The 20244-nt window shown below is 42.0% G+C and overlaps 2 protein-coding genes across 3 annotated transcripts in view; both read left to right on the forward strand.

The window, feature by feature from the left end:
• Window positions 1–5926, forward strand: part of Rnf150 (ring finger protein 150) — a 311923-nt gene extending 305997 nt beyond the window's left edge. For both annotated transcript variants that reach the window (XM_078022090.1, XM_078022089.1), the window contains one exon: window positions 4302–5926. The gene's annotated coding sequence lies outside the window, so the exon portion shown is untranslated. The remainder of the gene's footprint in view (window positions 1–4301) is intronic.
• Tbc1d9 (TBC1 domain family member 9) overlaps window positions 1–20244 on the forward strand; it is a 109183-nt gene that overhangs the window by 9389 nt on the left and 79550 nt on the right. The window lies entirely within an intron of this gene.

The following is a 20244-nucleotide window of genomic DNA, read 5'->3' on the forward strand; positions in this document are numbered from 1 at the left end:
TTATAACATTCAGTCTTGTTGTTATCATTTTTTGAGTGAGTGTAGTTTTTTTAAAGTCTGTATTAACTTCAGTATCTTGAACCCATATACATCTCTTCTTTTGTCTGTTATTTCCTTTAGTTTTTATTCATGCTATTAGGTCATCCTTTATGCCCTGTGACTTTACTTTTGATTATGTACTGACTATTGCTTTTCTACTTTGTAGAAGCAATCTGAAGCAGAAGATAATATTATTTTCTGTAAAAGAGTTTTTATTATTTCCAGTTGGAAGCAAAGATCACTTTAAATGATGGATTTCAAAACCAAGCTGTAACCTGGGTGTTTTTGCCTACTTAAGACTATAGGAGGGGGGCTGGGGCTATAGCTCAGTTGGTAGAGTGCTTGTCTCTCATGCACAAGGCCCTAAGTTCCATCCCTAGCACCACAATAAATAAATAAATAAAAATTCAAAAATAAAAAGATTACAGGTGGATCGTGGGTTCAAAGCCAGCCTCAGCAAAAACAAAGCACTAAGCAAATCAGTGAGACCCTGTCTCTAAATAAAATGCCAATAGGGCTGGGGATGTGGCTCAGTAGTTGAGTGCCCCTGAGTTCAATCCTCAGTATCAAAAACAAACAAAAGATTGCACTTAACATTAGAGTGCATCCCAATCCCAAAAGAAGGAATCATTCCCTCCCTACCTCTTTGGTGGCACTGACTTCTGTTCTGGTCTGTCCAGTCCACAGTTCTCTCATAAATATAGGGGGAAGATCATTGGAGTAGAGGGAGGAGGGATAGGAACAGGGAGGAAGGGGGAATGAACTTGACAGAATGACACTGTGTACATGTGCAAATGGAATACAGTGAATTCCACCTTCAGGAGTATCTATAAAACCCAATTAAAAACAAATGCATAAACAAACAGGAGGAAGTCCAGTAGCATAGAGGACAGAAGTGGTGGAGGGAAGAGGAGTGTGAAAGAGGAAGCACTGGAGCAAATTAAATTCCATGCATGTATGATTATGTCAAAATGAGCCCAACTCTTATGTATAAATACAATGAACTAATTAATAAAAGCATTAAAAAAAGAAAAAGAACATTTAGAATGTCAGGGGTTCAGGACCCTGCTCTGGAAGAGGCACATGCCTTCCAAAATAATAGTTGTCTCAAGGGCAGGGCTCTGCAGCTTCCCTTTCCCCCAGGTGAGATGATCTGTCTCTTTAATTATGTGATATTTTGAAGTACATTTTGTTCAGTTGTACAGATGTCGTCCGTGGTGGATATTGGTTCAGATCGTTTTGTCATTCATAAGGTAGGTGCTATCATTAACCCCGTTTTATGCAAAAGGAAACAAAGGCTTTATAGAGATCCAGTGACTTGCTGTAGGTTTCCTAGCAAATAAGCGGGAGCCTATTTAATTTTGTGTTTATTTAGTATTTTTTAAGACTAATTGTAATGGCATATGTTAGTCTTATTTTCCTGCCCCCAACCCCACCCACCACCATGAGACTCTTTTAAAAAAATTTAAGAGGTTGTGGACTCCACTGCAAAAAAACGACAGCTTCAAAACTTGCCATAAAGTTTTAGGAGCTTCATGGATCCCCTGTGAACTAGAACCTAAGGGCTTCAGGGTAGGGGATGTCACCAGAGATGGAGGCAATTTTTCATTACACAAAATCAAAAGTGTGATTTCTTCAGCAAACTATCCTGACCGAAATGGGCTTGAGGACCAGCTGTATTTAGAGTGCTAATTGGACAGAGATGTGAAATAAAGAGCAGGCAAATTTCTGCTTCTGGTCATTACTGACCTAGTGATCAGAGCTGAATGAATACACTTAAGAGAACTGAGGACAGACGTGGAGGCCATAGGTGCAGACTAATTAAGACTGAATCGAATCATGGCATCCGAGTTAGTGCGATGGAGACCTTCACAAGTAGGAGAATTCTTTATCTGGCAACCAAAGATCTCCCCGTGGTGAGAGAAAAACAACAGAGAAGTGTTCTAGAAGCCCCAATTGGTAAACAGGTGCTTGTTTTAGGGTAAATCCTTTCATCATTCTGAGTGTTAGCTGTGTAACTACCAGGTGCACTAACTAGTAAATGTTGTCCCATGTATACAAAAACAGTTAAATTTTGTCTTAATCCCTAACAGAGCTTAATGTCACAACTTGCCGTGTGTAGGGAAATCTGTATCTGTGTAAGGCTGGCTTATTAAACTTGCATAACAAGCAAAAGTGCTACTAGCCAGAAGCATGAGTAGCCAGCAGCAGATGTTGCTTGCTTTATTTAGGAATTTCTCCTCCCTGTTATTATCAACTTCAAGACAGCTTTACTTAGTCCCCACATCAAGCTTTCTTGAGACTTTGCCTTGTTCCACGAAGAATCAATAAGAACAAACATGCGTCATTTGTGTAGGATTTGAGATGACTTTTGACATCTTGGTATTTATAAACTGCTTTCAAAACTCAGGCAAGAGAAAAACTGCTCCAAGCTTCCCTGAAGAAATGTGAGGAATTTGAGAGGTGGAGGCAGATTCCGTGTTCTAGGAACACTGCAGATACTGTCCTGGTTTGCCATCTTCACGCCCAGGCAGGGCCCGCTTTATGATGTCAGGTTGGAAATTATGGTAGGATTCCCAGGCTTGGCGACAACCTGGTCTGTAGTGGTGTACAAATCAGGAATTGGGAGTGCGGCATCTTATCATTGCTGTGATGGTGGCCACCAGCTCTGGGCCTCGGAGGTGGAAGCCCATGCATGCCTGGTGGCCCCGTGGTGTGCAGGAACACCAGGGGCAAACGGGAAAAGCTCGGGGCTGCTCTTTGCATAGCTTTTTCGCGTTCTCTCGCTTCGCTGGGCTCCACTGGATTCAAATCAAGTGCTCCCGTCACCAAACCTTTACTGTGTGAAGTTCTTTTTCTGAGTTTTGATTTTCTTGTCTAAAATGTCACTTAATAACTTTTTGCCACCTGTTGTGAAGAGTCCCTCCTTGCCGATGTTCCCGTGGGTGTCAGGAGCCACAGGTCCCCACTCACCCTGGGCGTGGTAACTGAAGGCTTCTGCGTTCAGAGACGGCGCGCTTTTCACGTGGATGCTGCTAACGCAGAGGGCTGTTTGTCTGATGGTCGGGCAGCTTAACAAGTGAAGTCAGCATTGGGGCTTTTTGAAGAAGACATTTGGACCAGCAGCCTTCCGTTTCTGCCTCGCTCGGTCCTTTATCCCTTACCCAGTCCCTCTTTCCCCCCTTCCTTACTCCCATTTTTCCTTCCCTCCTTCCCTTCGTGCACATTTTAAATACTCTGTGGGTGGAGAGGGTCAGTTTTCCCCCCTCATTCTCCCGATCCTTCCTGCCCTCCTCTCTTCCACCGTCTTTCTCCCTCTTCTTGCCCAAATGGTTCTCTCTGATCCTGGCAAACTGGGCTCACCTGGGAGAGGCCTGGGTGGGAGACGGAGGAGGGCTACTTCCCATCTGTCCGTCCCTCTCTGAGTTATATGGTTTATTACAGGAGTTTGCATTTGGAAAACACGGTTAAACCAGACCATAGTGAAGAAGTCATTATCCCACTTTCCTCTGGCCGGTTCCCCTCCTGTCGAGTGCGTGTTCTAAGGGGCTCAGGCTGGTTATTTTTTTCAAAGGGTTCCACAGTTGCCTCTGGCCTCCAGGTTGCTTCCAATGGCATCTCACAGCTTTGCTGTTAGGTTATTGACACATCTCTCAGGGAGCCCTGGATGGCTCAGTTTCCTAGCTGTGGGATCCATTCAGGAGATCCACTGTGCTTCTCCTGTCACCGGGAGATCTGGATTAGGAATTTTCCTGCGGACGACTTGGAGAATATTATGCTAAGTGAGATAAATCAATCCCCCAAAGTCTAATGTTCTCTCTGACAAGTGGATAATGGGGTAGGGGGCGTAGGAAGAAGGAGGAACTTTGGGCAAAGGAGAGGGTGGGGTGAGGAGGGGATGTGGGAGCAGGAAGGTGGCGAAATGAGATGGACTTCATTACCCTAGGAACAGGTATGACTGCACATTTGGTGTGATGCTACATCATACACAACCAGAGAAATGGAAAGTTGTGCCCCATTTGTGTACAATGAATCAAAATGCATTCTGCTGTCATATAGACATAATTAGAATAAAAAATAAATTTATTTAAAATAAAAGAATGTTTGTGAAAAACTAAAAAAAAAAAGAGAAGAAAGAAAGAAAGAGAAAGAAATTTTCCTGTGGATGAGAACAACAGGAATCTTTTGTGTTTGCATACAGGGAACGTGAGGCTAGGTGAACAGGCCCTGAGGTGACTAAACCTGCTCTCCTTTCTCTGTAGGCTTGCTGAGCAGCTGTTTGCCAAAGCGAAGGTCATGAGGGACTTGGACTGCTTTCACACCTTCAACCCAAAACCGTGAACTCTGCCCACCTAGTTGTGTTTTTTTTTCCCTAGATTATTTGCCTTTGATGCTTCTTAATAAATAAAACTATATGTTTCAATAGTACAAATGAATTTTGAAATTTTGGGGCTAACCTAGGAACTAAGGTAGTCTTTAATAAAAAATAACAGGACTTAGCAGATTTACATTTGGGCTCCATAATTGAGGCACAAAACGAAATCAGTAATTCATTTACTCTTTTTAAAACCAGATACTTTTTATCACATTTACGTATATACTGCTATAATGAATAATGCAGGATACATTTTTTTCTAGAAGCATCTTTGTTATAAATTCTCAAATCTGTGTGTCCTAAAGCTAAATTTCAAAACATGATTGTTATTATAGTGGCATTATTTTGTTAATGCACAATTACATTTTTAAAAAATTAGTGTTACAATTAGCATAGAGTAGAGGCAGAAGAGATAACATTTGCTGAAATGCTTCTGTGTTTCAGGCATTCTGCCAGGAAATTTTCATACCTCACTAATTTGATTTTCATTAAGACCCTTGTAGGTTAGCTATTATACCCTCTGTAACAGATGAGGAAACTGAGCACACAGAGAAGTTAATTGTCTTTCCTGAGGAAACCCTGATAGGAACAGGCCAAAGCTGGATTTGTACTCAGTTTTGACTGAGTTTGGGAACAGAGAAGGACTAAAAGGGGAGATAAAGAAAAAGAGGAAGAGGCCCTCAGAGTGTATTCTTTGGTAAACTAGGAAATTGAGGCAAAGTGAGCCCCAGTCTTGGAAGTGAGATGAGGGGACCTAACAGAGTCAGGCAGTACCTTTTCCTGAGTTTTAGTGTCACTGGATAGTGGCTGTCACGGGTTATAGTTATACAGCTCCATGCCAGGGAGGAAGTCTGTAACTATGTCTGGGCTTCCCCAAAAAGCTTTCCAGAGTTGCCTCATTTCAAGCCTTCTAGTTCAGCTCTTTTGGGGACCACAGTAGGGATCCATTCCAGGATTTTGAATTTAGGGTCCTGAGGAAGACTAGACAGGTACCTGTTTATAGGGGTATCCAACCAAGGAAAGAAATATCTAGGTGTATCGAGAAGATGGTCAATTTCTGAAAAGTAGTGTCTACCTAGAGGGGAAAAATATAAATTCAATGTGCTACATTGATTTTTATTAATGTCATTTGTATTACATAGCATACAGATTTTTTATTAGCATCATTTTTTCTTTTGTGGACCTTATCAAAGTTTTTGTAGGAGCATTATTGTAAAAGGGTCCAATTAAAATTTGAAGCCTCAAATTGTTACTTTCCCCTCCACTTCCTGATAAAAGTTATCGTTTCCTCTCTGAACCTTCTCATCCTGAGAATGGAAACTGAGAAGCTATCCTGTGATCTAGCAAACAGGAATTGTGGCCAGCTCTCTGGCTGGCTTGTAACCTGGCTCAGTTTATATCTGTTATCTGCTGGCTTTTGTTTCTGTAAACCATAGCTGCTTTCTGCAGGATCAGGGAGAGGGAGACTAACTATTTGTACAAATTGTATTAAATTCATTCTTTTCCCGTTTCCATTATTTGCTTATTTCTTACTCGGGTGGACAATGGAATCTGTCCATCTGGGATCCATGCTGATTCCCGGCGTGGCTGCCAGTAACAACACAACTTGGGATACTTCAGTTGCTTTTCAATTTAGACATTGGTTAAACTGATGGAGATTTTAGAAGATCCTTGAACAACCTGCAAGTAGATATAAGATTTGCAGACTTTATAGCGAAGTGTATTTTTCTGGACTTGAGGCATACCCCTTCCTATAGCTCTTGAAAATGGATTGTGATTCAAAACATTAGAAGCCAGTACCCTAAAGTCTTGTATTTTTCAGCTCTGAACTTTCTACCAGAGCAATTTTTAAAATTAATTGTTGTGCTTGCAACAGGATTAGTAAAAATTGGAGAAAGTCTTATACCATTTCCAGGTAAGTTTCTGGACTTCCGACCAGTTAGAAATGTCCGGTTTGCTATATATTATTTGAACAATAGGAATGTAACCTGTTTTTGACTACAGTGATAAAATTGTTTAAGTTCTCTCATACTTTTTTTTTTTTTTTGTATCAGCAATTGAACCCAGGGGTGCTTAAACACTGAGCCACATCCCCAGACCTTTTTATTTTTTTTATTTTGAGACAGAGTGTCACTGTGTTGCTTAGGGCCTCGCTAAATTGCTGAGGCTGGCTTTGAATTTATGATCCTCCTGCCTTAGCCTCCTGATTTGCCGGGATTACCAATGTGTGCCACCATGCCCAGCTTTCTCTGTACTAAAACCCACATGTGGCTTCTTTAACTGTAGTTCTCAGTTTCTTATTGTGGGGAAGACCCAAGAGGTGTATGTGGGGGGGGGGGGTGGCGGAGAGAGAGGTGCCCCTCCTCCCTGGGCCTCACTAAGATTCTCTGTAACACAGAGCACAGAGCTGTGGCAGGTGGCCTCTGGCTTCCCTAGTTAACTCTCCTTCCTCATAGGAGAATGGAGAGACGCCTGGGGTGCAGTGCAGAACAGTGAGTGGCCTTTCCCTTCTGCACTCTGAAGCTGATCCTTCTGGTGCTGAGCCCCATCTGGTGCCTTTGTGACTGGATAGCAGGGCTCATCGCTAGGACCCATGCACTGCTCCCTTGAACAGCTGTCAGGAGGCTCATCACAGAATAAGAACCTCTTTCTCTCTTCCTGGTCCGTGTTTGGCAGCTGCACCTCTACTTTCCCAGACACTGCCCTGCATGAGTGGAACCTGTGATTCCTAGAAGCTGCCACCTGCCCATCCGCTTTAACCTGTTTATCTGCTCCCGCCTGCTCAGCTGGCCCCCTGCCTGCTCCCCCTCACCCCCAACACCCAGTTTCCCCTCCCCCTTTGACCCCGCTTTGCTTTATATGCCTGGTTCTTTTGAGTTTTAATGAGGAGTCAGTCCTTCTGTTTTATAATAGAGTTCTAAATTTGTGAGCCATTGTCTTCAGAACTCTACTGACCTTGTTGGCATTCAGGGTAGGCATTTGCCCACACAAGCACCTCGTGGTTTTCACAACTCAGATTGTACCCTAATAGAAATATGATCCATTCCCTTTTCTTAGTGCTCATAAAAACTTTGGTTGTCTAGCAAAAGACACCTCTTACTTTTGTTTTTGTGTTCATTTTAGGGATTGTACAGGGATTACGTGCACTTGGGTATTTAAGCTACACAAAACTTTACTCTGTGTGTTGTTCGTTCGTTCTTTCTTTCTTCCTTCCTTCCTTCCTTCCTTCCTTCCTTCCTTCCTTCCTTCCTTCCTTCCTTCCTTCCTTCCTTTCTTTCTTCTATCAGGGATCGAACCCAGAGACTCCTAACAACTGAGCCATATCCCCAGCCCTTTTTATTTTTTATTTTAAGACAGGGTCTCAGTTGCTTAGGGCCTCATTAAGTTGCTGAGATTGGCCTTGACCTTGCAATCCTCCTGCCGCAGTCTCCCAAACTGCTAGGATGACAGGCATGTGCCACTGTGGCAGGCTAGTGTGTGTGCTTTCAACAAAGGCTACTTGCAAGTTTTTATTTCTGTTGTGCTTATTATCCACTTTCATTAAAGTTTAGATTACCACAGGATTTTATAAAGTCTTTAGATGAATATATATGTGTGATTATATATGTATTTTCATTATTATTGTTACAACTTGTGGTGCTGGGGAGGGAAGCCAGGGCCTCACCCATGCTGAGTAAGTGCTCTATCTCTAAACTGTGTTTTTCCCTTATTCTTTTTAAAAAATTTATTCTTCTTATATATACATGACAGGAGAGCATATTTTGACATATTCTACATACATGGAGTATAACTTGTTCTAATTAGAATCCCATTCTTGTGGTTGTACATGATGTGCAGTTTTACTAGTCGTGAATTCATATACGAACATATGATTCATTCTACTGTCTTTTCTATTCCCTTACTCTTTCATTAAAAAATATTTTTTAGTTATAGATGTGCACAATATCTTTATTTTATTCACTTATTTTTATGTGGTGTGCTGAGGATTGAACCCAGGGCCTCACATGTGTGAGGTGAGTGCTGTACCCCTGAGCTACAGCCTCACCCCCAGTTAGATCTTTGTCTTGAGAGGACCCATGGTAATTAATGCTTACGAAGAATGGAAAAGAGTATTTTTCAAAACCTTTAGTAAATATAGGCAGAATCTTAGGGGATAATCATCTTTGAAAAGACCTTGGGAATGTCCTTCAAACACAAAATCAATGTTAAAGAGAAGGTGTGTTCTTATTTGAGATTATTTATGGCAGATAGAGTTTGATAAAACCCTGTTTATCCTTCATTGTAAATTATATTTATGGGGAAAGAGTTTAAACATATTTGATGATTGACAAAAGACTTTCTAGAATGGAAGGGACTTAGTAATTCTGTCTCCTAAATGTGTGACTATGATTTTAACTTCCTTTAGACTGTTTTCCTTCTGAAAATGGAGTGGTTTTCTTACCACACTATGTGTTTATTGTGAGGAGCAAATGAGATACTGGGTCTCTGAAAAGAAAAAAAAAAAGGGCTAATAATTTTTTTTTCCAATGCCCTGGCATTGAACCCAGGGGCACTTAACCACTGAGCCACATCCTCAGCCTGTTTATCTATTTAGAGACAGAATCTCACTAAGTTGCTTAGGGCCTTGCTAAGTGGCTGAGGCTGGCTTGAATTTGCAATCCTCATACTTCAGTCTCCCTAGCCTTTGAGATCACAGGCATGTGCCACCACGCCTGGCGGCTAGTCAGGTTTAACGTGGTGGTAAGTTCCCAGGTGTAGTTCTGTCTTACCCAAGTCTCTTCCCTGTGCTCAACCAAGTTGGAACAAGGAGTGCCAGTATCAGAAATCTACTAGGCAGCCATCAGCTCTGCGACAGCAGGAAGCCAGTGAGAATAGTGTGTCAGTAGAATAGCCTTGTCCCCAGGGAGCACACCTTCAGTGGGAAGGAAGAAGAGAGAAGGGAGAAAACCACTGGTCAGACTACATCGCCCGCCCATTCGTTTTTTCCGTCCAGGTGAGGCAAAATGACTGTTGCTTCTTTCTTTGGATATAGTTAAATGGGTTCTTTGTCCATCACGTGGGATTAAGTAGACAGCGTAGGTAGATCTGTGGACCTTGGGAGTTCAAGCTTCTTTAGATTCCTGCACCTTCTTAAGAGTTGGTTCGTGCCATTCTGGGACAATGGAAACAGAGAAGCAGAGAAAGCTGGTCTGTTACCGGGAGGCCATTTGTCTGTACTGCCCAGGAACAATCTGAAAGACGCTGGCTCTGGGTAAATGAGGGAAGTATAAACCCATGTGATTCATCAGGCTTTAATGTCTCGCTTGATGTTGTCGGGTGGTTTGATGAGTTGAACAGACATCAAGCAATATCGGACTTTCAACCATCCAAAGCCTGGAAGGCTCTAGAAAACAATGCTCAAAGACATTTCTTTGGAGAGACTTGTTTTTCCTGGGCAAGTCTAGGCCTCATGCCAGCTAAATAAAGGAAGGATTAGTTCCTGGATATTTAATAACTCCTGGCATTTAAAAGTCAAATAATTATTTTGAAGGGGAGTGAGGAGGGCTGGGATGGAGGAGAGAGGGATATTGCCTGTATTTTAAAGGTCAGTTTTCCACAACTTTTGAATGCTTTACCACACAAAGAAATGTCTTTCTCCAGATATGTTGAAACGTGTAGCCCTCCCAGCCTGTCCTTTATTTTTTCCACCTTTGGTAGGGATACAGTTTATTTTTATAGAGATATATTACCACAAACAATGTTTGTGTTTTCTAAGAGAACGAGGTGATAAATGGAAACCGACATTTGGCTCCAATGTCAGAGAAACAGGAGTGACAGGGAGGGAGAAGTGGGGGAGTCTATGCCCTATGGAAATAACTGTCAGAAGATGCTGTTTATACTACAATTGTATTTTGGGTGTGTCACCATGATGCAAAACATTATAGTTTTCAAATATATGTTGTTGGTTGAATTGTATCAATAGGAATGTTCTTTTCCTGTTATTCACTCATTGCCCTGAAATTAGCCTCAAAGTATTACTGATTCAAATAATCACACTTGCCATCTGGTTTCCTGATAACAATGAGGGAATTCTGGGGCTTGGTGGAGTATCCTAACCCTTGGTACAGATGGCCCTGGAGGAACTGGTTTTGACTGATACTCCTGAACCAAGACCAGATTTTATTTCAGCTAATTAAATACACTGAATGAGGCAAGAACTGAGCAGTGTTTCATTTAAAACTTCAAGAAGGGGAGTGAATAAGTAGTAACAATATCCTAGTTGGGAATGGTATTCTGATTTCCCAAAAGTCTTCTGCAATTATATTTGAGGTTTCTGACATTAGTATCTAACTGTTCATGTAGAACGTATTTGCAGATTTATATGTATTTACAACTGCACAAAGATAGCTATCGGTGTTTGGCTTTCATTCCAACATGGACGGGCATATGTCCATGGAGACTTGCTGTTCTGGAAGTCAGCTGGAGAAGATTAAAGCATAGTCTGCCCTGTACCTCTAAATCCCATTTCCCTGTAATAACTTGGAACCTATTACATATTATACATTATTCATACGTTTATCAGTACACTGTGGAGTTTATGTTTTCTACTGGTTCTTCCTCTAGGGACAGCAGCCTAGTGTTTAAGAGTATAGACATGTGGTTAAGAACATGGCTTTAGAGCCACTACCCAAGCAGGTTCTACCCAGAACCTTGTACAATTATAAAAAGGTGTCCCTTCTAAACTGGGCTACCAGGAAGTTCAGCCTGCCAGGCAGAGGAGAGGCTAGATATTGGGACCCCCATCCCTCTCACCCTGTGCTTTGATGCCCTGCACAGACTGCTCAGAGGTGTGGAATAGTTCTGTGTCTGAAATTGAAACTCACTTCTCACTCCAGACTGGTGTGATTGGGGACAAGCTGTATTCCCAGCCTCGGTTTTCCCATCTATAAAATGAGAATAAAGGTAGTGCCTATGTATTGAGGTTATTTATATTGATAAACATAAGGTGTTTAGAATGGCATGCAAAACCTACCGAGAGCTCAAGTCCTGGCTGGTATCATGAAGAGTTAGAAAATGAGGAGTTAGTGGGTGCACACTCTTGTGGCCCTCGACTTCATTCTCTGTGGCTGCCTTGACCCCAGAGTGCAAGCTTGAAGTCGTCATTCTTCCTCCTGGATTCAGCATGCTGCTTAAGGAACATTTGTCCTCGTGATGAAAGAAGAGAGGATTTGAGTTAAGAGGACCTGGCTTTGAGACTGGCTTCTACCAGCCTCAGTTTTTTTCAGAGGTAAAAAGTGAGAAAAACATCTGCTCCTCAGGATCTTTACGAAGATCTCATGAGTAATGAATCGGGATGCCCTGAAGCACTCACTGTGCAGATGTTTGGTGCTTTTTTGGTGTGTATGTGTTTTGTTTCTGCCTTTGGATCACGTAGGATTTTAGCATAAGTATTCATTCTGTTAAGACAGGCGCTAGCTTGCAAAACGTTTTTGCTTTTGTGAATCAGTCCTTTTGGTGGATTCAGAAACTTTTTTAGTGAGAAGTCAGAGGACAGCTTCTGGATTTTGGCAGTGATTAGTAATCCTAACCACGTATGTAATAGCGGTTGAGTGCTTTCTGAACGCCTGGTACTGTGAGAGTACCCTACATCTGTTCTCTCCTTTGATCAGCAATGGTGGCACTATTATTCCTGAGTGGCATAGGAGGGGACTGAGCCTGAGATCACTCATCCGGTAAGTGCTAGAGGAGGTGGTGAGTGCCCTGGGCAGTCTGCCTTGAATCTGTCTAGGCTCTCTGTAACTAACCCTCTTACCCTCTGAATTTCTAGAATATCAAACACAAGTTTAAATGGCTCCATAGACTAAGAATATGGCTAATCATCTTTGGATAAGGGACAAGTATCATTTAACTTGAGTTCATTGCTGCCAATCAAGTACTGCCCACCAATTGCTTGGAACAGCAGCTGCCAGTATATTCAGGGTGGACAGTGGTTGTTCGAGCAGTGACTAGGTCTGTCCACACTGTCTCCATTTGGGGTTGAGAATATCCGTTGTTGGCATTCATTACCTGGATGTCCAGCTCCCTGCCATTTTCGTGCATTGGTGGCTTTGGTGTACACATTAGATACATGTCCTGTTTCTTGGTATCTCAGGTAGACATTGCAGTCAAGACTCATTTTTTGTCAGGGTTCTGAACGTTTCATATGATATACAAATTGCCCTTGGTTCTGACCATTGAAAGAGGAGGGCTTTTTATTGTTCAGGTGCCCTTGGTCTGAGAGTCACCAACCAAACACTTCAAGCTATAGTTTGTCAGAGTGGACTGATTAGGAAGTTATTCATTCTGGTCCCACGCAGGCTTACTAGTCATGTCAAGGGCTAAACTCTCAGAAAAAGCTTTTTAGTGCCTTTATTCAGACTAGTACTTAAGGTTTGAATCTCAATGAAATCCTGGGAAGAGACAAAGTGGGTCGTTACTGTTTGGATGGTTAATGTCCCTATGAAGTGCATATTTCAGTCTTTGTTGCCTTCCTGTGGTGCTGTTGGGAGGTGGTGGGACCTTTAAAAGGTGGAGTGTAGAGGGAGGAAGTTAGGTCATTGGAGGTGTGCCTTGAATGGGAAAGAAGACTGGCCCCTCTTCTCTATTCTTTTCCTAACCCCACTATGTGCTCCCACCATGGTGTACTCTCTTGCCACAACTCCAAAGGCAACAGAGCTGAGTAACCATGAGCTGAAACCTCTGAAGCAATGAACCAAAATAAATCTCTCCTCCGCCTAAGTTGATTATCCAAGGTATCTTGTCATGGCGATGCATAGCTACATAACACACAGGTGAAGTTTTTTCTGCCTATTTAGCCAGGAGTCCATGTGGGGAGAACCTAGTCCCTGCCACTTGCTAAATATGTTGAGATTTGGGGCCTCATAGAGATCACAAGAAAATGTCTGGGAGGTCATTGGTAATATCCCTTCAAAACAGTGACTGACCAGATCTGAATGAAGTACTTGCTCAAGGGAATTTTTACAAGGGAATGTGGAAGTTAAAAAAGAAATCGAACCAACCAACCTGTGTTGCATTATTATTTTTTATTTTATTTTGAAAACCCAAACGAAGGAGAATTCCTCCTGTCATATGGGACTGCAGTTACCCTAGTGTCTTTGTTGGGCTCTTTGCTATTGTGATGGACGAGTTAAACCTTGAGAACATGGGTAAGTGTGATCTCATTTTCATGTCATCAGAATCTTCCAACATCAGTTAAAACTCGCTAATACTTTGGGCATTTATCCAAACCGTGCGTATCATGAACATCTTTTAAGTACCGAATCAGCTAATGTACATCTTGACCCACACTGTGTTTATGAGAACATCAAATTCTGAAACCCAGTTAAGGTGGTTTTATCTTGTTGTGATGTAAGACCTTGAATATCAACCAAGAGAGAGGATAACCAATTAATGGCAGTTATGTAGCTGAGGTAAATGAGGAAGGAGAAAAAAAATCCAGATAGAAAATCCAAAAGGGGGGGAAGGAGTAAGAATTAAGAAGAGAAAGGAAAATAAAAATTGTCTGAAGGATTTCACATGGGCCCCAGAACAGGACTAAATTTTTATTCACATACCATTTGCCTAATTTTTCATCAAAGGAAGTAGATTTCAACCTTTTCTAAATTGGCTAACTTTAAATGAGTTCAAAGTGTTATAAGCAGTATTTCTTCCATTTATAGTTAAAAAAAATTCCTGATGTAACTCAGACAAGGCTAGAATTGGAGAAGTCTATTTATTTTCCCCTTATATTGGAATATGGCCAACATTCCTGACTAATGTTGAACATGGTATCAAAAGAATGTGTGTGAAGTATGTAGCCAGTGACCTTTACAAATCTCTGAACACATTGCCCTGGGTGGAAGTGTGTTTACCACCTTACATTCTTATTAACTTGGGGCCAGTGGGATCTAGTGGTTTTAGCTTTAGCCTTGGCAATAGGCCAAATATCAGAATTACTCCCTATATTGTTCCTGCCAATGCTTTACAATGAATGTGCTGGAAACTCTTCTTTTTCTGGCAGACTGAGTTTTTTTTAATCTTTTCTTTTCCTTCAAAACAGCGCTTGACCAGATCCAAATAAAAATAATTGCACAAGGGAGTTTTTATAAGGGAATATGAAAGTAAAAACCAAAACCAAAACCTTGTTGCATCATTATTTTTTATTCTGTGGAGAAATGTTTTAGAGTAAACTAATCTGCTTCAGTGCAGTTAAAGAGAAATAGTAGATCTACCAAGATCAGGCTGACCACGCCCTCAGGCGCAGCCTTCATTTTGCCTTTGTTTTTGGATTGAACCAGGGGGTGCTTTACCCACTGAGCCACATCCCCAGGCCTTTTTTATATTTTATTTAGAGACAGGTTCTCACTGAGTTGCTAAGGGCTTCGATAAGTTGCTGAGGCTGGCTTTGAACTCCTGATCTTCCGGCTTCAGCCTCCTGAGTCAATGGGATCACAGCACACGCTGTCTTGCCTGGCCTCATTTTGCCTTTTTGATTCTCTGGCTAGTTTGTTGCTTATTCATCCCTTCCCTCACTTGCTCATTTGTTCACCAGATATCGGATGCTTATCGCATTGGAAAACATGGGGCCTCTCCCTCTGACTGAGGTACTTGATTCAGCAGGAATCTGCACAGATGTTGAGCACAAAGATCCGTTGGTTGGTTTTGCTAAGAGTCAGAGAGACAGAGGCTTTGAATGCACATTCAAGTACATGTGCCCTCAGTGGAGAAAAATTTGTGCCAAATTGGGGTACCTTCACAGAATGGCCACACTCCCATCCTAGGCTATGTGCAATCTGAAGCTCTGTCTCAGGCTGGGGTTCGAGAACCTGGAATGGATACAGGAATGGGGCCTGGGCCTGTGACGTGAAGGGAGAAATCCTCGAAGAATGAAAGTCATGGCCAAGAGTCTTCCACTTGGACAATGAATAGAAGCCCTTACTGCCTTTCAAACTAATGATAGCCGGTTAGGTGTTAACTGATTCCAGCTGTGTTTTGCCCTACAGGCTCTAAATTTCTGGGGGTCTGTACAAACTCAGAATCTAGGTTCTCCCTTTAACTTTAAACTTTGGTATTTTTCCATTTTTATTGTGGAAACCTTAATTCAGGTGTGTTCTGGGTGGTCAGAAGGATCACCCAATTTGACTTTGATTTATGATTGTGTAGGTTCCATGTGAGTGGTTATGAGCCACTGAGGAAATGGCAGAGGCAACTGGAATATGTACATTGGGGCAAAAGAAATTCAGACGGCTCCTGTACCCTGAGCCATGAGCTGGGCAAAGGAGCCTAAGGGGTAGAAAGAGACCACTGTCCCTCTGAAGCTAGAGGCTAACATTTGATTAGACCAAGATCCTCTGGCTTGATCATCAAATTGACCACCTGATGTAAGCTGAAAAGCTTTGCAAGACCAACCCCCTAATGGGAAAACTTGATCTTGTTTAATACTTTCTATTCTGAGGGAAGTCCAGCCCTTTGGATCATACATATTCTACCTAATCATGCAAGCTAATAAGGACTCTGACCTTCAGCCCTAGAGGTATATTTCACTCTAGAGATAGCCTGAGAATGTTCTCTGCTCTGAGAATGTTTATCTTCACCATTCACTTTTTAATGAAGCTCTTCCTCTTTGCTAAGAGAGAGAGGAAAACAAAATGTGTTTTTTTTTTTAATTCTCACTTAGAGCACTCTGAAACCATCAGAGTGCTCTAAGTGAGAATTTCCTGAATTTTATAGACAAAAAACTGTAGTAGAGTAGCTATCACATAACAAAATACAGTGTGCTGAATTCAAGGGAACTTGGGCCATGCTAATTGCTTTCTGCAGTATTCCTGATCCAAGTGACCATTTAGTTTCGGCAATACCACCTCATCTTTCACAAGAAGTTAATGTGGTTATTTCAGACCTTTATTGATTTTCCAATTCTCCTGCATTTAATGTGTTAAATTTATTTTGCAGTACAATATATAATTACAAGTGTGCTTAGAGCATAGGAAGTTTATGCTTGGTTTTATGTTGGTGTGGAGTCAAGTAACACCATTTTAAGAAGTGGTACTGAAAGATTTTGTGAGAATGATTCTGCCTTCAGCGTCCACAGGTCACATTTGGGAAGCAACTGCAAATGATAAGCATTCCCAACTCTTGTCAAACCTCCCCACTTTTGAGGCTTGTTAATGGTTTATTAATATTTTACACAAAGAACACCTCTGATACAGTCATGAAGACACTTTTTAAAATCTAAATAAGTTTGGGGTGATAATGCATTCACATGGTTCAAAAATCCAAATATACCAATATATCCAACATTCTAAGTGTATGCAGTATAAAATCACTCAGTTCCACTACCCAGCCACTCACTTATCACCCTGTCTTAGTCACCAGTGTTTGCATTCTCCCAAGATGCATTGTACATGTACCAGCAAGTACCAATATCAAGTTCTACCCCAGCCCCACCCCCCAATATTCTGTACAGGAAGGTTTTTCTGCATCATGTTTTTTTTTTTTAAATGAACAATGTATCTTCCTGTATCAAAACATAAATGTCTTTTTTTTTTCACTTTTTATGGTGGTTGTTATTCGATTATAGGACAATGCTGTCATTATTTAACCACCCTGCTGTTAATGGACTTTATATTGTTTTCAAACTTTTACTGTAAAACTGGTGCTGCAATAAATGACCTTGTCTCATAAAAATGGAAGGGAGACCAGTAGAGGAAGAGACGGGGGGCGGGGGGATAAAAGGGAGGTATCGGAAGTGGAATTGATGATATTCTGTGCATGTTTGAATGAATCCCACCATTATGGATAATTACAATGCAGCAGTCAAAATAAATAAAAATGGCTTTGAACTCATGTCATTGGCCAAGCAGATGTGTCCGTGGGGTAAACCCATGTGAAATTGGAGAGCCATGGCTATATGCATTTGGAATTTTGGTGGTTGTTGCCAAATTGCCCTCCCTGGGGGTTTTACCAAGTTGCACACACACACAAATGATGTGTGAGGAATGCTTATTTTCCCAGGCACGCTAAACAGAATGTGTGACCACACTTTGGATCGTTGCCATTCTGACAAGGGAAAATGGTATCTCAGGGTATTTTTAATTTGCATTTTTCTTCTAAGTGATGCTAAACATTTTTCGTGTTTGGGAGCTATCTGAATTTCCTTTTCTGTAAATTGTCTGTTTATGCTCTTCCTTTAACTTCTGTTGGTGGTTGCTCCTTCTCTTACAAACATGTAGGAATTGTTCACGTATCGGGCACATGAGCCCTTTGTCTGGGATCTGACGTGCAAGTCTTTTTTTCCCAGTTTATCTTTTAAGTTCAGGGTGTTTTGGCCTATTGGTTTGTTTTACTTTGTTTTTGTTGTTGTGGTTCTTGGATTGAATTCAGGGGCACTCCACAGCTAAGCCACATCCCTAGCCCTAGCCTTTATATTTTGACACAGGGTCTCACTCAGTTGCTGAGATTGGCCTCAAACTTGGAATCCCCCTGCCTCAGCCTTTGGGTAGCTGGAATTACAGGCGTGTGCCACTGTGCCTAACCTGTATTTTTAATGGTTTTGGGTTTGCGAGTTATTGTTAGCCTCACCACTCCAAGGTTCAAGGAGAATTCTGAAAGAACCTTTCAAAAGCTCTTACTCACCCGGCTGATTAGGTTGCCACTGAAAAAAATGGCAGCCGCAAGCCTGGGCTGGATACAGCTGTGTGGCGTGGGAGCTTATGTGGTTCAACCCGCGCCTTTCTTGTCTATGGCAAATCTTCAGGGAGCGGACAAGGATATTTCAGTTGCATCTTGAACTATTAACAGCCCAACTCTGACGTTTACCTGTATCGTGTTTCTCTTGGCACTTTTTGAGGCTCTGGGAGGTAAGAGAGAAGAGAGGGTAGAGTAGAAATGATCATCTGTCCTGGGAAACTGCAGTGACCTTGAATTAACCAGGCCTCTTCTGTCCCATTTCACAAATATACCACCATTTGTTATTTTTGAGTCTGATAATATATCAAATTTATTCAGAAAGCATTACTACCTACCTCAGTAGCAGAGAAGTGACACTTTAGTCTTTAAACTTGGCATTTTTGTGAAACATATGCATTAAAATTTTATTTCCACAATTCTGAGAACCTGTCCAGACTGGAAGGAAGCTATGACAAGGACTGGTAAGTAGTGAAGTAAATCAGTTTGTTGGATACCAGGTCTGTTGGAGATGCCATCTTCTATTAAACCCTTCAAAGACAGTGGCAGTTTCGTCACCTAGTTTGAAAACATATAGTGGGTATAAATCATGGTAGATGGACATCCTTTTCATTTACGTAAGCTCCCAGGGTCCTGAGAAGAGAATCTGAGAATTACAGGACACACAGAGTGTAATGACTAGGAGGTTTTAGAGTTTGAGATCCAAGATGCTATAATCCCCACAGATTCAGTAAAGCCTTTCTCCTTTAGGAGCACCCATACAAGTGGGTACATGGATTTTCATCTTATAACTCAGTGGGTAGCCTAAGAAAAGGTTAAGTTCATCCCCTTCTAAGGAGGTTGAAATAAATAAGAGGGAGAAAGGAGGGGGCAGGGGAGAGGACATGAGAGGTGTTGAGAGAGAACCCCAAAGAGTAATGAGCTATATACCTCAATGAACAGAGAGGAGAATTGCTGGTGGAATCCAGTGTCCTGAGAAGGAAAGATGACAGAGATTAGAGGTTTGTCCAGGAGGAGATGGGTGACACTTCAGACAACATAACCATAGGAATCTTCAAGGTAAAATGAAAAACAAAACAGAAACGCAAAAGACAAACCATAACACCAGCATGGGGTATATACCAACTGTGCGGAGAGGCTGGTCCTCCAGGGACAGGTCGGATTAAGAAGCCTTCCCCTAGTAGAAATGATAACACAGAACTGGCCCTTCCCTGAAGTGGGCCTCATTGCTGCCCCAGCTCTGCACTGGGGTTGGGTCACCTCCCTCCTCCTGGTGCTGAGCAGCCCTTGCCTTTTCCTGTGTGGGAAGCTGATGGAATGTAGGTGAGCGCAATGGTTGCTGTGTGCCTGGTCTGTCTTCCCACCCAGATCCTGGTCTTCTCAAAGATGGCAGAGAGAAATTATTTTTCCCATGCCCAGCAAAGGGTCTTCTCCACCAGAAAACAGTGCTTTTGATGCTTTAATAATAATTGAAGAGTAAAAAGAAAGTTTAGAATAGAATCACGTGTGAGAATTATCATGAGCTCTGGGTCATGGTGTTATCTTTCCTGTGTTGTTTATCGGACTAGTCACTCTGCACTCCACCAAAGGTTCTGAAGATCAGCATGGCATTGCCATGGCTTCACACCATGCTGGAAACAGGCAAGTCACTCAGTAAATATTTTAATAAACAAATGATTGAACAATAAGTGAATTATCATGTTTAGATATCTGACCTGCGTTCAGATTAAATAAAAATATTCATGGTCCGGACTTTGCTCAGACAGTGACTCACCTGTCTGTAGGTAGGACCAGGTGGAAAGGCTGAGGGAGAGGGTCTCAGCAGCCACACTGGGATGCAGTTTACTGTGCCACTGCTCCTTCTTTGTTTCTGAGCTTTTTTGTTTTTCCCCCCTCCTTGATTTATGGCAGATGAATGAGTGGAAAAGGGATCAGAAGAACTTCTTAGACACACCCCTTTCCTACTTTCCTGCCACGTGAATCTAGTGCATCAGCTCGGCCTGAGAAACCTTTTCTCCCTCCTCAAAGACGCCTGCTCCTATGGCCTGGGCACCAGTTACTAGTTTCATTGATTGAAAACCAGACTCCAAGCCTTGTGGGAATCCTGGGGTTGTTGATGGGAGAAT

This window comes from Ictidomys tridecemlineatus, chromosome 9 (genome assembly GCF_052094955.1).
Source record: "Ictidomys tridecemlineatus isolate mIctTri1 chromosome 9, mIctTri1.hap1, whole genome shotgun sequence".
Lineage (NCBI taxonomy): Eukaryota > Metazoa > Chordata > Mammalia > Rodentia > Sciuridae > Ictidomys > Ictidomys tridecemlineatus.